Here is a 15848-nt window from a genome sequence, read left to right on the forward strand (position 1 = left end):
ATTTGGATCGGGACTAGACTTTTGTGGCAAGCTAAATTTTACATGATAACAAGACCACCTCAAAGCTAATTTACTAAATATGCTTATGAAACATGCTTTACACACTTTATACTTGTATGAAAATTTCATAAAGCTACTTTTCTATATCCCCTTCTCTTTAAGAAAATGGAGCATTTGAAATATGAAAACTTTTAATGCTCATTTTTTCCCATAAGGAATCCTATTCTTGTAAAAATCACCGTGTTACTTTTGTTGGTAAATGTTAGGTCTATACTTTTTAGTAACAAATAAACTGAGGTCTCTTAGTTATCTTCTTAGGCAATCCCTGGTTTTACTTTTATACATTATTGACTCAATTTGTAAACATTGCATTAACTTTGTAGAAACCTCAAAGATAGTTTTCTTTTTTGTAAAGGCTAGAATTTCCTGAAGATTTTGGAGTTTCAGTTCATGTTTATTATGACTACCTCAGGGACTGATAGGAGTCTGGAAACATGGGTAAAGTATTACAAAAAGTTCTACTGAGCTTATTTCAAGAACATTTCTATCTGTGAGGACTAATACCAAGGCTGAAGCTATCGTGTTGTATTACTTTAAAGTGTGGTGGAGAAAAAGGAAAAAAAAATGGTGAAAAGGAGCATTTAATTGAGGAAGAGCAATGGAACAAAAACATCAATTGATTTTTCCATGTTCTTGCGTAACACTGAATGAGGTAGCAGCCAAATTATCAAAATCAAAATACTATGTCCCCAGAACAGTTTATCAGAATGTCCGGGATGGGAAGGACTTACAGAGCACTTAACTAAGTTTGAAGCCACTTAAATGTGATAAGTAATTTTGTCACACACTCTCCCTCCCCTTTGGAAAGAGGGGTGGGAGCAGAGCCTCTGTGTTCTGTTCAACTTCAGTTTAGCAACGAAGAAAAAATAAATACGTGACACCCTATAGAAACAGTAACAATTCTCTGGGAAAGTTACAATATACTGGCTCTTTGGGAATTCAGTTGCAACTTTTTCACAGAGTAAGTAACGCTTGAACCAGAGGGCATCTCAGGTCTGAGAAGAACAAAATATATCACAATAAATCCACATTATTGTGCTTTCACAAGATATATATAAGCTTGCTTGTTATAATCTCACTCCTGCTCTCCCTGCTCCCCAACTTCTTTCTTTTATCTCCTCCAAAAATCATGGAAATGTATGAGTATATAGATGTATATGGTATATGCTACATGGGAATAGCAGAAATGAATCCTGTCTTAGCTGCTTGAGACAGTTTCCGTCTTCTCTGAGCTTAAGTTTCTCTTCTATAAAGCTGAAATAATATCTATTTTTTTCAATATTATGAAGATTATGCTTGGCCTGTAATAGGTGCTCAACGATTGGTGGCCATTAGTATAATTATTTTTATTATTGTCATTATTGTTTCATTGGAGAGTGAATGGGAGACATTTAAACAGCTCATGTGAGAATTTAGCATCTTTTGTATATTTTGATCAAACACTTCCCTGTAAATAAAATATCTTGGTTTTGATAACAGGGAAATAATGTGACAATTAGATGTGTCACTAGAATAGAAGGCAGATATTAATGCCAACCTTGTGTATTTATACCACTAGAACATCTTTTTAAAAACCTAATGATAGTTACCTTATTTGAAATTTGAAAACTACAACTAGAAACTTTTAAATGTAACCATACCCAGCATTTTTTGTTAAAAATCATTCTAAAATCATTATTTTAAGATGGCTAAAGGTACAACCCCATGCCAGCCACTAGCAGCCAAGTGAGCCTAGCCCCATATCGCCTTAGGGTAGAAGTCTTCCTGCTTCCCTTCCAGCCCTAGGAATAACTAGAGACCATCTCAGCCTTCAAATGCAAAGCTGATGTTCAAGCAATAGTAGTTGAAAATACCTCTACTAATCGTGACATATGATATAGTAATACAGTAAGGTTCTGTTTGCAGTAATACAGCATTAAATATGGGTAGGAAAATTGAACCAATGAAGAATGCATGTTTTATAACTATTCTATTTCCTGTGGAACTTCGCTGCACAAAGGGAAAAGAATTGGACTTTTCAAAGTAGGAAACAACTCCTGTAAATTAAACTATGAATCCCACTGTGCTTTTAGAAAAGTATTGCTTAGGTCTGCGGAGGCAAAATCTGATTTCACCATTGCTAGTATTATGTGCACGTGTTTTAGAGCAGCCGGCAGATAAATTCAGGGCTTTGTTGTAATTCTTTAAATATAAAATGTTGATGCTATTTTTTTGTTAAGGCTGCAGGGTTCATATGATATATCCTACTGATAAAAACTATACTTTGTACTTGCGTACTTAAGCTACAAATTAATTATTTCAGTACTCAACTGCATCTCCCAATTAAAGTCTAATTTTAAGGGCAGAAAATAAAAATTGACCTTTCAAATAAATGGATCTCCAAATATCAAGTGATTTAAGTGAACTAAATTTGAATCCTATAGTTAATCTTTCTTCGTAAAAAAAATCTTCAGTCATTTCTGTCAAAATTGGACCTCCCAAATGGAGTTACTATGTATCTATTTCCATCCTGAAACCACACATTTGGTTCACAAATCAAGTAATTAGGAGTACAAAGGGATCTTGGGAAGTGCAATCACTTTACTGGCACATGCAAGTAAAATATGGATGCTCAATTTCCATCTTAATGCATGCAAATGATAGACCCACACATAAGGGCCTTATAACCATCCCTGTGCACAGCCTTTTGCTTTGGCTATTAGGTTGAAGGCAATATCCTGTTACTCTGAGCATGTTGAACAATGTTTTGCAAGAGAATTGCCTCCAATTCTATTTTTGTTCAAATTTCTAACTTCATTTCTAATCAAGATTGATTGTCATACTTAAGGCATTCTTTTGCCTAAGAAGGTTGAGATGTTATTGTATTTCATTTTATAATGAAACCAGTATATTTTTCTTTTTGGGTTCTATAATCCTTGTAGGACCTTGGATCCAGTGTTTACTATATGTGTGGTCTAATCTTCTTGGGACCTCCTGTCCTCATCTGAGAAATGGGACTGTACTCGGGGTTGCAATGTACAAAGCACAGAGGTTGTGCACTCTGTGAAAACTGTACAGTGATAACTTTATGTTGAACTCTTCAAGGAATTCCTAGATTGTTTTCCAAAGTGGCTCCATCATTTTATATTGCTACCAAAAGAGCGTCAAGATTCTGCTTTCCCCACATTCTCACCAACACTTGTTATCACCTGACTTTTGATTTTTAGCCATCCTAGTGGCTGTGAAGTTGTGCCTCATTATGGTTTTGAACTGCATTTCCCAGATAGCTAGTGATATTGGGCAACTTTTCATGTGCTTAGTAGTCATTTGTATATCTTTTTGGGGAAATGCCTCTTCAAATTTTTTGCCCATTTAAAAATGTGATAATTTGTCTTTTCATTATTCAATTGTAGATTTCCTTATATATTCTGGATACAAGTGTTTTATCAGATAGGTAATTTTCAAAATTGTTCTTCCATTCTATGGATTGTCTTTCCACTTTCTTGAAGATGTCCTTTGAAGTGCAAAAGTTTTTTATTTTGTCGAGATTCAAATTATTTATTTTTTTCTTTTGTTGCTTATGATTTAGTATCATAGTTACAAAATCCATGTCATGTGTTAAAGTGGCACAATGACATATTTTGAGAAACCCTGGTCTAGTTGTCAGATGGTCCTTGAGTTATGCAGTTCATTCTTTTGGAATGTGATCTGGATTTATTAGAAGCAACCATCTATAGAAAGATTAGCCTAAGCAAGATCCTGGCAATGAGACATTATATTCTGTTTATTCATCCATTGAGTGACTACTGGAGCACTGCAGGCATTATGGAAATTAGAAAGAGATGCCAACTGTGGCAGATAGTGTCCCTTGGGTGCAAGTTTTGGTGGGTTTTTGTAACAGGCGGGCCCATCCTCTGGTTCACTGTAACCCTGTGCTGGGCCAATGACCTTAACTAGCAGAACTTGAGTGGGTTTTCAGGCTGTGCTCATCTCCTTGGCCTGACACATTTGTGTAGTACTCAGACTACGCACACATATGTGCCCACACATGCTGGTCCTGGCCACTTTATTGGGTACTTTATTTTATCATCTCATCTAATACTGACATTAACCCTGTGGTGTAGATACCATTTTGTCAATGAAGAAACTCAGTTCAATTTGTTTTCCTTAGTTGAAAATGAGTAAATCACAGAGCGGAGATTCATACCCTCTATGTCTTCAGTTCTAATATTCTTTCCATTATGCCTCTCTCTCACATTCTAAGGACACTCAAATTTTGACACCTTAAAGCCTATTAAATTCCTTCAACTGAAACCACCTTAGGAACTGCCTGACATGTCAGGAACCTATTTACCATGCTGAAGTCTACACTCAGTGTTCTACTCCCTTTGTGTTGCTTCCCTGTATCACACACCTGGCTTTTCCATTCATGACTACCAAGTATTAGGCAGTGTTTCTCTTCATCTATTGCCGAACTGTAGCAAGGTCTCTTTTACATCTGTGAAGTTGCCAAAATACTATGAGTTGGAGGAAATCCTGAATTTGTGTAGGGGATTGCCTTATCTCCAGAATGCCTGGAAGTTTTTATTCAAATGTGAATGTGATGGTTAATGTTAGGTGTCATTGTGACTAGACTGAGGGATGTCTAGATGGCTGGTGAAGCATTGTTTCTGGGTGTGTCTGTGAGGGTGTTTACAGAGGAGATTGGCATGTGAGTTAGCAGACGGGGAGCAGGCATTATCCAATCGGGCCAGTGAGCTAGAACAAAGCAGGTAAAAGAAGGGGGATATTCAGCTTGCTTAGCTTCCTTTTCCACTATCTCTTCCGAAGTGAGATGTCTTTTCTCCTCCTGCCCCTGGACATCAAACTCCAGGATCTTTGGCCTTTGGATTCTGGGACTTGCCCCAGTCACCTCCTGGGGGATCTCAGACTTTTGACCTCAGATTAGGGGCTGCACTGTCAGCTTCTCTGGTTTTGAGGCTTTCCAACTTGGACAGAGCCACACTATGGTTTGTTTTTTTTTTTTTTTTCCTCATCCCCCAGCTTGCAGACAGCCTATTATGAGACTTCATCATTATAATCAGGTGAGCCAGTTCTCCCTGATAAACTCAGACACACACACACACACACACACACACACACACACACACACACACCTCTTTCTCTCTGTCTCTCTCTCTCTCTCTCTCTCTCTGTGTGTGTGTGTGTGTGTGTCTGAGTTTGGTTCTGTCCCTCTGGAGAGCCCTGATTAATACAGATTTGAAGCACAGGCATAAAAATACACAAGGACATAGATAGAAAGTCAAGGGGCTATGGCAGAAGAGACTAAAGGAGAGGATTTTATAATTTCTTTCTTTGTAGGGAAATCTTTTTTTTTGCTAAAGAGACACATGTTGCTGCATTTTGGAAAACATGCTTTTTTTTCCTTGCCAATATATTTTGCACTGCCTTCTACCATATTTTATTCTTCTTTTGTGGAGGAGCCTGCCTCTTTTCTCTCTTTTCCTGATGGGAGAAGTGAAGAAGAGACTCCAAGAGAATATTTCATAGATGATAAAGATGTATGTAAGAAGTGGAGCTCAGCATATCTCCTCAGGAAATGAATTTGTCAATCATCCTTGCACCTATCTGAAAAGAAGTAAAAGTATTTGAAGAGAAGTGACTGGAAGGACAGCATGGGTAGCCTGTGCTCCCCCTGTTTGGTCAGACAAGTATAAGGATTGGCGTTTTTCATTTTAAGGGCTAAGTGACAGAGCCCTGCTCATTCCCCTGGCCAGATACATTTACGCAGTACTCGGACTGACAGAAACTAGACTAAAGTGGCCTTGCTCTTGTCCCAAGGGTGGCCTATTAGAGGAGGGGACTACAGCAGCAGGGGATATGAAGCATGTCAGCTGGGGTAGAGTTAAGGAAGACAAAGGAAGAAGAAGCATGGTTGCATTTCCTAGGGCAGAAAATTGTATAGCAGGGATATGTCTTACGTGTTTCAGGAAAGTGCACATGTGTGTCCTCCAGGTGATCAATACTGGGACATCTGCCACACTAGCAGCATTGGCTGTGAGCACTGTTATCCAGGGAAGAATCTATAATTCCAAAGTGGATTACAGCAGCTGCCAGGTAAGTAAGAGAGTCCTGTCCCTTTCATTTGTCCCCACTTTGCTACTTCGTAACAGAGAAGTTGAAGCCTAGGAGACTGATATCAGCAAGATAGGAGAGAAGGAGATGCCAGCTTTTATCCCTCCACAGAAAAACAAGTAGACAACTATTCACAATCAAAAATATCCTTGGAAGGGATCCAGGTTTCAATTACAAACCAGCAGCAACACAGTGGAGCAAAAACTGGAGAACGACTGCACAGAAGGGATAGCTGGAGAGACTGGCATACTTGAGACATCTGGAGATGGCTAGGTTCAAAGAAGAAGAATGGGGGCTATCAGTATCAGTCATGTAATGGATTCTACCCTTGTCCCCTGTAACCTGCTTGGCAGAGGACACCAGTAGCTTTCACAACGAAAGTAACCTCCAGATAGGGAGATGCTGCTGAGCTTGCTACACTCCCCAAGAAGGAGTCACTGTTGTGCCTATATGCTGCCTTTCTCAATCCTGTGTGTACTAAAGATCCTTAAGCTGTGGCCACCCCATGCATATCTGCACTCCAGATCCTTGCTCTGTGGTCACACCACATGTTCCTTTGCCCCAGACACTGGAGCCACTACTGCTGCAAGCTTGCCCATCCCTTGAGCTCATAGCTGAGGCCACTCTGTGTGCATCTGTACTCTGGACCCTGGCTCTGCCACCTGAGAGGGTCTGTACCTCAGATGTGGAAGCCACCACCCACACCTTGGATCCCATAGTCAATGTCACTCTGCACACAACTGTCTTAGACCCTGCCTCTGTGGCTGCTGCAAGAGTACTGGCACTCTAGATACCAGAGCTATCACTACAGCAGGTCTATCTGTGTCCTGATCCCTGGAGCAGCAGTAGACCTACACGTGACCATGCTGCAAACCCCAGTCTCCACTGTCACTCCACATGTACACAAGCTCCAGCCCCTGACACTGTGGCTACTCTATAAAAGTGCACATCAGACACCCGTGCCACCCTCACCATGAGCATATGTGCAAGCCCGACCTGGTACCATGAAGGATCCCCTTGGCCATGAATTCCCCTGTGGGAAAAGTAGAGATCAAAAGAATCTCAGTAGCCTTTTTCATCGAAAATTCCAACTGCCCTCACCACCACTGTGGATATCCTCAGTTGTGATCACCAAGGACTCCCACAGTTTCTGCTGATGCCAGCTCAGCTGACGGAATCACATGAAGGCTATGCCTCTGCACCCTCACTGGAGCCAGAACTGTTGCACCCTATCCATCTAGCACCTTCACACCAAACTAGAGGTGAAGGTGTTTTCCCACTGAAACTAGCCCATAAAGTCTGAAAGAGGTGAAAACTCCATTAAATTCATAGATACCTATGTAAAGCAAGAATAACCATGAAAAACCAAGGAAATATGTAACTACCAAAGGAACAATAATTTTCTAGTAACCAACCCCAAAGAAATGCATACCTACAAATTGCCTGACAAACAATTCAAAAATATTTGTTTTACGGAAGCTTAGTGAGCTACAAGAAAACACTAATAGGCAACTTAATGACATTAGGAAAATAATACATGAACAGATGGGAATGATATTAGGAAAACAATACATAAACAGAAGGAGAAGTTCAATAGAGAGAAATACAGTCTTGAATGTAATGTATGTGTGCATGAATGAATGAATGTATAGTCTTAGTGACAGGGATACATTCTGAGAAATGTGTCATTAGATGATTTGGTCATTGTGCAAACATCATAGAATATACTTACACAAACCTAGGTAGTATAGCCCACTACACACCTAGGTTATATGGTATAGCCTAGTGCTACTAAGCTACTAAATATTGTAGTCATCTGTAACACAATGGTAAGAAATCATGTGTCTAAACATAGAAAAGATACAGTAAACATATGATGTAAAATATTTAAAATGGTACACTAGTATAGGGCAACTCCATTATAATCTTATGAGACCGCCATTTTATAAACAATTCATCACTGACTGAAATGTTGGTATGTGGCATATGACTGTAATAAAAAAGAGCTAAACATAATTCTGAAGTTGAAAAATATGATGATTGAAATGAAAAGTATAATAGAGAATATAAACAGAGGAAATAATCTGTGAACTCAATGACGGGGCATTTATAAATATCCAGTCAGAAAAGAAAAAAAAAGAATGAAAAGGAATAAAGAAATTCTTTATAGGACACCATAAAAAGTGCTAACATTCACAGTATAGAATTTTCAGAACTAGGAGAGGAGAGAAATGTACAGAAAGTTTATTTCAAGAAATAACAGCTGAAAACTTTTCAAATCTGAGGAAAGATATATACATGAAACTCAAAAGTCTCCAACCAGGTTTAACCCAAAGAAGACTTCAGAAAGACATACTATAATCAAACTGTCAAAAATCAGAGACAGAGAGAGAATCTTGAAGGCAGCAAGAGAAGTTCTCACATGCAAGTGTACCATTATGAGGCTATCAATGTACTTTTCAGCAAAACCCTTGCAGGCCAGGAGAGAGTGAGATATTATTTTCAATGCACTGAAAGAAAAAAAAAAAACTGCCAGCCAAGAATACTTTATGTGGCAAAATTTTCTTTATAAATGAAGGATAAAGACTTGCCCAGACAAACAAAAGCTGAGTGAGCTCATTATCCCTATTCCTTCCTTACAAGAAGTACTAAAGGGAATCCCTCAAGCTGAAATGAAATGATGCAAATCATTAACATAAAACCATATGAAAGCACAAAACTCACTAATAAATGTAAGTATGTAGACAAATTCAGAATATTCTAATACTGTAATGGTGATGTATAAATCACTTACATTTGTAGTCTAAAGGTTAAAAGACAAAACTATTAAAATAAGTATAACTACAATAATTTTAATAGATACACAGTGTGAAAAGATGTAAAATGTGACATCAAAAACAAAATGGAGGAGGGAATTAAAAGCATAATTTTTATATGCTATCAAAATTAAGTTGTTATCAACTTAAAACAGACTGTTAAAACTATCAGATATCACATATACATCTCATAGTAATCACAAGGCAAAAACCAATAATAGATACACAAAAGGTAAAGAAATCAAAACACATCACCACAAAAAATCATCAAATCACAAAGGAAGACAACTAAGAAAAGAACAAAGAAACAAAGAATCTGAAAAATAGTCAGAAAATAATTAACAAAATGGCAATAATAAGTCCTTCTAAATTAATAATGATCAGGAATGTAAATTGGTTAAATTCTCCAATCAAAAGACATAGAATGGCTGAATGAATAATGGATTTTTTTTTAAGAAGAAGAACACCCACCTATATGCTGCCTAAAATAGGCTCATTTAGCTTTAAGGACACACACAGATTGAAAGCCAAAGGATGTAAAAAATATTCCATGCAAATGGAAACCCAAAAAGAGCAGGAGTAGCTAGACTTAGGCAAAATAGACTTCATCAAAAACTGCAAAGAGAGACAAAGAAAGTCATATGTAATAATAAAAGAGTCAATTCATTAAAATAATATACAATTATAAATATATGTGCACCGAACAATAGGGTACCTAATATATAATGCAAATATTAATAGATATAAAGGGAGAACTTGACAGCAATACAATGATAATAGAGGACTTTAGTACCTCACTTTCAGCAAGATTGATCACCCAGACCAAAATCAATATGAAAACATTGGACTTAAACTACACTTTCCTTATTGATTTATACTACATAAATGCTGCAAATTCTAGCCAGAGCAGTTAGACAAGGCAAAACAATAAAATATATCCAAATTTGGCAGGAAGTACAAAATTGTCTGTTTGCAGATGATATGTTCTTACACAGAGAAAACTGTAAAGACTACACCAAAGAAACTGTTAGGACTAATAAGCAAATTCAGTTTCAGTATACAAAATCAACACACAAAAACCAGTTGGGGCTGGACGTAGTGGCTCACATCTGCAATCCCAGAACTTTGGGAGGCTGAGGTGGGTGGATCACCTGAGGTCGGGAGTTTGAGCCCAGCCTGACCAACATGGTGAAACTTTATCTCTACTAAAAATACAAAAATTAGCCAGGCATGGTGGCACACACCTGTAGTCCCAGCTACTTGGGAGGCTGGGAAAGGAGAACTGCTTGAGCCTGGGTGGTGGAGGTTACAGCGAGTTGAGATTGCACCACTGCACCCCAGCCTAGGTGACAGAATGAGATGCCATTAAAAAAAAATCAGTTGAATTTCTATACATTAACAACAAACTATCCAAGAAAAAAATTAAAAGGCCAACTTTATTTGTAATTGCATCAAAAGGATAAAATACTCAGGGGTAAAATAAGACAAGGAGATGAAAGATCTGTATAATAAAAACACTAAGACATTGAAAAAAGAAACTGAAGAAGAGAAAAAACCATATAGAAAGATATCCTGTGTTTGTGGATTGAAAGAATCAATATTGTTAAGATCCTCATACCACCTAAGATGATTTATAGATTCAGTACAATTCCTATCAAAATTCCAGTAGTATTTTTCACATAAACAAAAAAAGCAATTCTAAAATTCAGTGGAACTACAAAAAACCCCTAATAGTAAAAGCATTTTTGAGCAAAAAGAACAAAGCTGGGACATCAAATTTCCTGATTTTAAGTTATATTTCAAAGCTATATTAAGCAAAACAGTATGGAACTGACATAAGAATGGACACATAGACAAATGAAGCAGCATAGAAAGTCCAGAAATAAAATAACTGATTCAAATATGGAAACAATCTGTTTCCACTGAGAGATGAATGGATAAAGAAATATGGTGTATACACACACACACACACACACACAGACACACACACATATGTGTGTGTGTAGTAGTGGTAGTAGTAGAAGAATATTATTCAGCCTTGAAAATGAAGGAAATCCTGCCAGTTGTGATAAGATGGAGGAACCTGGACAACATTATGCTAAGTTAAATAAGCCAGACACAGAAAGACAAATACTGCAGGATCTTACTTATATGTGGACTCTAAACAGTTGAACTCATAGAAGCAGAGAATAGAAGGGTGGTTGCCAGGAGTCAGGGAATGGGAGAAATAGGGAGATGCTGATCACAGAGTACAAAATTACAGTTATAAGATGACTAGATTTTGGAGACCTAGGTACAACATGGTGACTGTAGTTATTATTTTCTCTTTTTTTTAACTTGACCATAGTTATTAATACTGTACTGTATACTTGACATGTGCTAAGAGAGTAGATCTTAAGTATATTGATATGTTAATTAGCTGACTGCAGCAATCATTTCACAATATATATGTATAGCAAAACATCACACTGTACACCTTAAAATATATACAACTTTTACAAGTTAATTATACCTAATTAAGACAAAAGAAAGCAGTAGAAGCCTAGAAAAAGCAAGAGCAGAGGTCCCAGAGCAGACTGCCAAGGCCCCAGTCCCACTCCAGTGTTGGGGAGGGAAAGGAATTGTAAAAAGCAGACTTCTCTGCCCAGTTCTTCTCCTCTGAGCCACAGGCATAGAAGCTTTGCTGGAGGGAAAGCCTTAATTAGTACATGAGATTAGCATTTTACACTGTAAAAACAGGCATTTATTAATTAAAAGTGTTCAGATAGTTATGGAATCTATCCAAGATTCAAGAACCTTAATCTCAACAGAGGAGATATTTGACATACCAGTTTAGGCAGTGATTAGAAAGAAAGGAAATTCCCAGGTTTTAATTATTACAACTCCTTGAGTGGGATCTACAAAATAACCTGGTTTTCAGCAATCTGAAATTTTTACTCAGCTCTGCTGTTTCCTACTCCCTCCCACGGCTTGCCAAATATCACCCATGCATCTGTTCCCAACATTGTCTTCTCCTCAGTTTTTCCATTTGCCATAGAAACTTTCAGTCTTGATTAGGTATCTCTGGGTCATCTGAGGAAAAAATTTCCAATTGTAATCAAATTTTTAGCTCATTCCTCAGGTTCATACATTCTTGAAATCTCCTTCCTGACTTCTCTCCACCTCCTTCCAAAAATGCAACTGTCTATGCCACAGTGTATAGGTATTTTCTATTTCATTTACAGCCTAATGTACCTATCTTTATGAACAGTGGTAAATTGGTCTTTTAGACCTGAGAATACGTTGTCTCAAGATATCAAATCATGTGAAGTCTATTGGTTAAGAATGTGCATGAGGACTACAGAATTAACAGTATTATTGCTTAAGACACTCTCAGGAAAATGCAACCACAGTTACCACTTGGGTTGTTAGGGCTTTACCTCCCTCAGCTGCAAGGGGAAAAGAGACTTTCTTGGTCCCTGGAACAGGGGCTGAAGAGGAGCCTGGGCTGCTGGTGGCACATGGTAAGTACCAAGAAAAGGAGCTAGGTAGGGCTAGGGTATCCTGCCTACCTTCTACATTTTGGTTTCAGCGTTCCTTGTTTCTTCGGAAATCTTGGTGTATTGGTCCCTTTCGTCTTCCTTGAACTTTCCCCGTCATTGCTTTTTCCCCTTCTTAAGCCACTGCAGGACACACTGCCTCTTGGGAATTCATAAGGGTGTTTATTGATAAGAAATGAAAAGAAGAAGAAGAGAAGGAGAGAGTGGATAAAGGGTACAAAATGAGTACCATTTCTACTCCCTTCCCATCCTTCTTGCCTTTGATCATTTAAACTTTTAAATGTTACAATTGGCATCCCTTGGGTGGGAGTCAGCCCACAGACTAGTTTTGTCTGGCCTGTTTAACATTTTAAAAGCTGGAAATACTGGACCAACAGCCCACATTACAATTGGCTGGAACTAAGCAGTAATGAGTCTTTAGATGAAGAGACTCCTCTCTATTCTCTATTGTTTACTTCTCTACTTCACTCTTTTATGATATCCTCATGGCCTCAGTAAGTCATTTGAGTTTGCAATGTTTCTCAAAGCAGAGAGTATATTGTATTCCTGTTTTCATCTCTACTCTCTAATGAAATTCTCAGGTGTAGAGCACTCTCAAATGATGTAGTCATTTTACATTTTATCTCTCTCTCTCTCTCTGTGTGTGTGTGTATACACACACACACACACACACACACATACACACATATCTGAAGTAAGAAGACTTTGGACTAGGGTAATTTATAGCCCTTCTGGACCTTAACTATCATGAGTTGAAAGTTCATTTATGATTCCTGGGACAATAGTTTTCAGGCCTTATCTGGATAATTCTTCCCAGGAATTGAGATGAGAGGGAATCAAACTAGGTCTCTGGGAGGGAGAAGAAGCACTGAGACTCAGGCTGGGGATTTAGCTATGAGGCAGCCCTGGGTGTATGAAGGTAGCAGTAGGGATGATCCTGGTGGAGGAAAGGAGCTGAGAGAGGAAGGAGTTGATGGAAGAATTCATACTTATCTCCAATATCCTAAGACTTGTCACCTTATCCTCCTCCAACCAAGGTAGCAAAGCCTGCAACCCTAACCAGGCTTGGTAGTGATGAGAATATTGGGAGTCACAGCAGATGTGATTGGTACCCCACCTATAGTCCCTCACCTGTATCATTTTTGGGCATGCTAGCCCAAGTTCTAATTGCAGCCCCTACCTACATCTTTTAGCTTATTGCTTTCAGTGGTCCCTTGTCCTTTGTGGAAATAAATCAGAGCCCAGTCTGCCTGTGCACAGGACAGAAATTGGACAGGATAAACACTCCCTGGAGAAGCCCTCCACAAGCAAGTGTATAAATACTTCAGCTCCCTCACCTCTTAGATGGGATGCTTCTGAGGTGCATGTCTGTTCTGTACTGTTCCTGAGCATTTCTAATGGGAATAAGCTCCACTTACCCAGAGTGCAACCTGCTGGAAATGCACCTTTTGCCATCCTCCTTCCCTTCTCTGCCTCATTCCCCACTTCCTTATAGATGGTTGTTGATCTCACCTCTCAAATAAACTATTTGCATTTGAATTCTTCTCACAGGGTTTGTTGCTGTGGGAATCCAAACTAAGATAGTTAACCTTGTGAGATGATATGGGAGGGAGGAGGCAAGAAAAGACAGCTGCCACAAGACCGAAGATAGAACAAAAAGTTACCAAATGAGTTGTAGAAATGGGGATAGGAAAGGTCATTACACATTCTCAAGTTCTTTTGTGAGGGAAGCTTATAGATTGCATATTATATTTTAAATCATATTATTTTAACTTTATGATAACTAAGGAGGAGAGTTTTTCGCACATTGTTCTTTTCTCTTGTTTTCTAGTGACTACATTTGACACTGGTGCCCAGTAGTCAGAGACCATAGTACCCTTAGAGTGTTCAATTTCCCTTAGCTTCTTTTCTTCTTAGGATGACAATCAATGTTTTTCTTTATCGTTCTCCTTTTTTTCACATAGTACAAATGTTTGACTATGTGTAAAATGTTGTCATTTTGCTAACTATATTGCATACACCAATGTATATAGTTGGTAAATATATATACCAACATGTTAGTAAAATAACATGTTGTTATTTTACCAACTATATTATAAGAAAATAAGAAACATGATTTTGTCATGTGCAATAAAGTTAGTGTGTGGGATTCAGTGTTAATCACATATGTGCATGAAAAAGATTTTCCACTAAGGGAGATAGATTTGCTGAACTATCATCCTTCCTTCATCCATTTGTAGTCAATGGGATGTTTTTTTAAATGATGTCTAGCTGAACCAGCCAATGGAGACAAAAATATTTATGTATAATTTTCCTCTAAGTTCACTAGTCATTTTGTAGATCAGTTGTAACTTTGGCTACTCCAATGAGTTAATTTCTTTCTAGAGAGATTATAAACTCCTTAAGGATGGAAAATAATTGTTACTTTTTTGAATAATGCCTACTATCTAAAACAATGCACATAAAAGGTGCTCAATAAACTTTTGTTGAATTGAAGAGAGAAAATATAAAAAATTGAAAGCAGTCTGTTTGTAATAAGTATTTGCTGAGTCTTACAGATCTTCTTCTCTTTTTTGGGGGGAATTATTACAACAAATATTTGACCTTTGATTTGTAGGGTTAAAATGTGATTTCTCATATTTTAATGGGAGCAAGCATTAGTCCTGAAATTCTTTTTGTCAATAGAAGAAAAATGGAATGTATGCTTGCTACTTCTATGTGCTAGTTGATACCCATGCTGAACACTTTTCTCACAACATAGAGGTTTCCTTGTTTTCTGTCTTGCATTCTACCTTTGCTCACCACAGAGACATTAATGATGGCATGTGTCTTTTTGCATCATGCAGCTTTCCTTATGCTCCTTGTCTCGGTCCCACTGTAGTCAATTAAATACATGGAAACTGGTAGTCACTGAAAATAAACAGCAACTGCAAAAGTTTTGCCTCTTAAGAAACCTTCTGCATTGTATTCCGCCCTGCCTCATTGATTCTAAGATCTCTACCGCTTCCTTGTGTTCAGAAACCAGACTCTTCAGTTTGTCTTGCTCCAGTCAGACAAATGCTTTATAAAAATGACCTATATTTTTCAGACTGTGGGGAGGGAAGAAAAAGACTTTGAGAAAGTGACTAAGGAGGGAGTAAGAGTGATACAATCTTTGATTCAATTTAGTTGGACTGCGTTCTTTATGCCTTCATCTTTTTCTTTATAAAAAAGATAGCGTTTTTGATGCTCTGCTCCAGGCAGCCTCCCAGGGTGAGTGCAGATGTGCTGAGCCATTTGGCTGCCTTGAGGACAGACTCAGAGAGCCTCTCTTCTCACT

Source organism: Papio anubis, chromosome 5, assembly GCF_008728515.1.
Source record: "Papio anubis isolate 15944 chromosome 5, Panubis1.0, whole genome shotgun sequence".
NCBI classification, from domain to species: Eukaryota; Metazoa; Chordata; class Mammalia; order Primates; family Cercopithecidae; genus Papio; species Papio anubis.